Below are 6000 nucleotides of genomic sequence, written 5' to 3' on the forward strand. Positions count from 1 at the left end.
CACAAAAAGACGACTCCCGTACTGCTATTATTCGTGCTGTAGGAGAGCTTTTGGAAAACACTATGTGGCCCAACCCCAAAGAAAATTATGCCTTTTGCAGATTGCAGATTTTTTCAGGAATAGTGCCTACTCCAGCAGGGGAAGAGACCCTGGAGAACTGGATGGAGCAGACACAGCTTCTGATTGATGAATGCGATTGCTCTTGGAGGGAAAAAAGAAAAAGAATATTGGGACGTTTTAAGGGACCTACTCTTGAGATAATACAAGCTATAAGATGCAATAATAAGATGCAATAATCCTTATGCAAGTCCTGAGGATTACCTAACCGCACTGGAAAATGAGTTTGGGACCTCAGAATCAGAAGACCTGTATTTTGCTTTTAGATCTATGCAGCAAAAATCAGGTGAGTGCTCCTCAGATTTTTTGAGGAGTTTGGAAAAGGCACTTACTAAGGCAGTTCAGAAAGGTGGCCTTACCCCTAGTAGGAGGGATGGAGCTAGGGCTGAACAGCTGTTTAAGGGTGCAGTCAATTCTGACATAATGCTATTACAGCTGTGTTTGAAAGAGAGGCTGAGTAACCCTCCCTCTTTTATGAACCTATTAAGTGAAATCAGAACAGGGGAAGATCAGCAGCTAACCAGACGAAACCTAACTACAAGTATTCGCCAGGTGCATACCACTGAGGAAAATATCACTAAATCTTCAAAGATTACTAATCTCATCAAAGAACCATCAAAGAACAAGTAGCTCATCATGTAAACCGGGACACTTTGCCAACCCCGTCATCCAAGCACAGCCTGGAGTTTTCTCCATGTCAAAGTGGGAAGTTGGTCTGGCTAAAGGGGTTGAGCATCACATCAGGCTTAAAGACCTAAGCCCTTTCCAAGAGCGGGTGAGGTGGCTAGCGCCAACCGATATTAATGATGTTCGCCGGCATTTACAGGAGCTCCTAGCGGCTGGGGTGATCAAAGAATCTCGCAGTCCGTACGCCTCACCTATTGTGATAGTTAGAAAGAAAAACAGGAAAATTAAGATGTGCATAGACTATCTCAACTTTAATTCAAAAACTATACCCGACCAATACACCTTACTTCGAATTGAAGAGGCATTGGATTGTCATACTGGAAGCTGTTGGTTTTCGGTGTTGGACCTCTGTAGTGGCTGTTACCACATTGCCGTGGTGGAGGAGGACAAAGAGAAAACTGCATTCATCTGCCCGTTGGGTTTTTACCAGTTCGAGCGCATGCCACAGGGTATTACTGGAGTCCCAGCCACCTCCCAGCAACTCATCTAAAAGGCTGTCAGGGACATGAACTTGTTGCAGTGTTTAGTCTACCTGGACGACCTGATCGTGTTTGTTTGCTCCTTGGAAGAACACGAGGAACGTCTGTAAAAAGTGCTGGATCGCTTGGAGGAGTGTGGTTTGAAACTGTCTACTGACAAATGCCAGTTCTGCCTGCCATGATTTAAATGTGGGACACATTGTGTCAGAAGCTGGCATCGCCACTGACCCAGATAAAATCAAGGCTGTGGCCAGTTGGAAGCCGCCTACTAACCTAAAGTCTCTGCAGTCCTTCCTGGGGTTCTGCGGCTACTACAGAAAGTTCATAGCAAACTATTCTGCCATAGTTCGCCCACTAACAAATCTGACAAAAGGATACCCCCCTGCACAGAAGGGGAGGAAATCCAGTAAAAGTAGAGTTGACCAATATCACCAGCCTTCTGCTCTTTTTGGTGATTGCTGGACTTCAGCCTGCTCTGAGGCTTTTCACAAAATCATCCATTGTCTCACCCATGCCCCTGTACTGACATTTGCTGATCCCACCAAGCCCTATGGATGGGCTTTTCTCAACCAAGAGTACCCAGAAAGGTTAATTCCAGTGGCCTTTGCTAGCTGTAAGCTAGGCCCATCAGAGAAGAACTACCCCATAAATCAGCTTGAGTTTTTGACATTAAAGTGGGCTGTGGTAGATAAGTTTCACGACTACCTGTATGGTGCCCAGTTCACGGTGAAAACTGCCAACAATCCGCTCACCTATGTTCTGACCACCGCAAAGTTGAACGCTACTGGTCACAGGTGGTTAAAAACAGATGAAAGACTGAGTGAATACAAACATAAATTTGTGAACTAATATTTTTCCATATTACAATACTTATCAAATAAATACCATAAGAACCTGTAAAGGGCCCGAGATTAAAAAAACATAAAAAAAAAAAAAAAAAAACACTTAAAAAAACATTTAACCAAATGTTCATAAAGACCACAGTTATAAGTACTACATGAGTTTAGGCGGCAGTTTAAAATCTAATGAAAGATTTTCTTGTAATCTTTATTTATCTTTATTTTTCTACCATAGCATTCCACGGAGGAAAAATCCCCAGACTAGTAAGAAACTTAGAAAAGACGCACCGTCTGCGATCAATTGTTGCAATCAAATAATTAAACACGCAAACTAATACAATTAAGAAATAGTAACTTTGAAAACAAAGTTAAATGGTTAAAGTTTAAACAACAAAACTCACCTGTGTCTGTCTGACGTTTGTGTGATGTCTGCAGGGTTGAGCACCTTCTGAGTCGCGCCGCAGAGAAACGATATTTAATCTAACCGTGAGATAAATGTAACCGAGGCTAAACATGGAACACCTTCAGTTTATACACATGAAGACTTCCATTTGTCATTTTAGTTTACGCACATCAGTGGTAAAGTTGGGGGAAAGTGTTGGTCGTTGCTGCGGGTCCGATCATTGTAGCTGCTTTTGGTCTCTGAGAGAAAATCAGGAATGAGCTGGATTATAGGTCAGGTCCACTTCTACAGTTCCCCTGCTGTCCAAAATTATCCTGCATGGGTGAAGATCGAGTAATTTATGTCACTTTATAAAAGGTAAAAAAGGAAATAAAACTAATAATTACAAGTCGTGGAAATATGGTCAATGTCTTTTAGTTTATATCTACAGGACAATAAATTATTTTGCCTCCACTTATAACTTTACTTTAAATGTCTTTTATTATTTCTTATTTGCCACTGTAGTTTATTACTTCAGTAATGTGGAACGCATGCTACTTTGGGACCAATGTTTATTTAAATAAAAAAAGGACAAGTAGGTAAACTCAGAACTAGGACTAAACAAACGTGGTCAAACCCTGGAGGAATCATGCTGATGAAGGTGGATGACTGAGGACACCTGGTGGACAAAAGTAGAACTACAGCTTCTTCTGGCTGTGGAAGGAAAAATCACTTTTTTAAAAACACTCGATTATTTGAAATTGATTGATTTATTTGAAAGTAAGCTTTTGATAAACACCAAAACACAAATGACATTGTTTAACAACCAACAATCATAAATCAGTAATAAAAATGATGAATAATTAAACCTTCTGCAACTGCTGATCTTTGCTGCTGTATAAAACTAATAATAATAATAATAAAAACAAACAAACAAACACAGAATAACCATCCAACATCTTGACTCCATTCTGCTGCCGCAGATATAACACCCACCACCCAGTTGTAAAATAATTTGAGGAAGACATTGCAGCTTTCTGCTTAGTTTATATAGATTGCAATATATCTAAAAGAAGATTTTAGATTTTAGACTATTCATGTCATGACCAGAGAATTACAGAAGGTAAGACATAAAATAATAAAGTTAAACATGCAACGCCACACAGAAATGTCCCAAAAGACAACTCTGGAGCAACAATGCTAATACAACCATATCAAATAGACATAAATAAACCCAGCAATGAAATAAAAAAAATAAATGTAAATTCAGTTAATTAACTTAATTAGTTAATTAAGTTAAAAAAAACAAGAATTTGAATTTAAAAAATGTACAAATATATATTAAGCTCCAAAAATAATGCAAATCTAAACTGTGGGCTCCGAAACAGAAAGTTTTTCTCCAAGCTTGACACTTGGACTAATGGCTGACAAGGGTATCTCTTTTACATCTTAGGAAAAATAGGAAAATATATAAAATGTGTGGAAAATATAAGAAACATAAAATATCAAGAGTGTCATTTCCATTCTACGTTTTTCTTTTTTTGTTTTGTTTTTTGTCTTTTTTTGTTTTTTTTTTTTGTTTTGTCCTTACTCTCCATCAGTCACCCTGCCTCCCCCCATCCTCCCCACCGCTCCTGGATTTAACCACACAAATGAAGGAACTGGTCACTATTTCGACCAAACTAACCCCATACCCCAGTCCCATCTTTTCACCCTGAAACATCCCATTTCATCCTCCCCCACTTTAAGCTTCTCACATGTGGAACAAACTCCCAGAAAACTGCAGGTTTGCTGGAACTCTCAGCAGTTTTAAATCAGGGTTAAAACTTTTCTAGTTACATCTGGAACTTTTATTTCTTGCATTGTATCTATTCTATTTTTGCATTTTTTCCTTTCTGTTTATATTTCATTTATTTAATAACTTTACCTAAGTTTAATCTTTAATTTTGTCTTGTAGGTGAAGTTAACTATACAAATACACTTGCCTTGGCTTTAATTCAAACCACATATCAGTGTGGTTTCAAGTATTTGGTTTTCTGCTATATCATGGTAATAGACAGTAATATATATATTAATGATGTTTACTAATTTAAACTGTCATGGGGTAAAATAGGTAAAACCTCTGTCGTTAAAAAGTAGAAGGGTCAAGTACAATTAAAATGTTCTTCGGCAGGATAAACTCAGTTGTTGTCAAATTAAAGGACAAGAATGCTCATGATACATGCAGAGAAGTCTCTTGGTGATCATCATGCAGATGGACGATCTCCATTGTTTTCATTCTTCTTGTTAGCTGATTATATTCTCTGGTCTGAACCTTTAACAGGAAACACAAATCCAGTCTGGTCAGCTCCTCACAAATTATGAAGAGTGTGCAGTAATAAATAAAAGTAATGTCTTCATTTATTTATTTTATTATGAGTTTAAAACAAAAAAATATTGTATTATTTGCTTTATTTTTGTATAATACTAAATTTACATTACCTGTTACAAGGACTCAACGACTTTCTTCCTGTATTCATCGTTTTTATCGTTGTAGCCCTTGTTGTTGATCCATGTCTTGATGTCATTACAATTCTTTAGTGACATGACGCCTTTGCCATTAAGCAGACTGAACCAATCATCAACCATCTTTTCACTGTGTTTCAGAAAACTCTTCTTAAACACATTCAGCTTGAATTCCAAGTCACTTTTATTCTTAAAGTCCTTAAAGCCCTTGGTGTTATCCAACATGAATCTTGGCATTGAACCAAGGACTGTCAGTTTGAACGTGCCCACAACATCATCTGTGCTTATGGTTTGGGCTAGCAACTCTCTGTACATTGGTGATTTTGTACTGGGAAATTCACGATGCATTTCAGTGGGAACATTAACAGCTGGAAGGTTGAGACCTTGCTTTTCCTTCACACTATAATTCAGATTCTTCTTCAGAGGAGTTGAGTTTGTTGCCTCTTCAAGCATGGCAGTCGCCAATTTGCTGTTCTGGTTTAAATTTCTAGCATCTACTATACAGCTGACTGCAGGCTGATGATCGGCATTGATAAATTTCCCCATTTTCTTTTTTTTTTTTGTTTATTGTTCGAATTATTTTGTATTTTCCTCTTTTTTTCAACAAGTCCAATAAATGTGTCTTTCTGGTTTTTTAATAGTTTGCAGCTCCCTCTACCAGGTACCAGTTTCCTCCTCTATTGAAAGTGTGCTCAGTTTGGTTTGATGTTTAATCTCAATAAACTGCTGCAGACCATCACCCCATTTCTTATTCAGCTCCACAATACCAGTAGATCTGAAGTCCACAGGACAGATATTGTCATTTTCTACAACATAGTCTCGTCCTTCTCTCAGCTGCGTTGCCAGAAAAGCGTTCTGGACCCACACTGACACTTTCTTCTCTATCAGAGTCCTCAAGAATCCAGGAATGCTGATTTTGTCTTCATTGTTTGTACATGGGGTGTACTGAACCTGGTCTGAAATGAACTCTGCAATGGACTTGATGAGACTT

This window comes from Melanotaenia boesemani, chromosome 8 (genome assembly GCF_017639745.1).
Source record: "Melanotaenia boesemani isolate fMelBoe1 chromosome 8, fMelBoe1.pri, whole genome shotgun sequence".
NCBI classification, from domain to species: Eukaryota; Metazoa; Chordata; class Actinopteri; order Atheriniformes; family Melanotaeniidae; genus Melanotaenia; species Melanotaenia boesemani.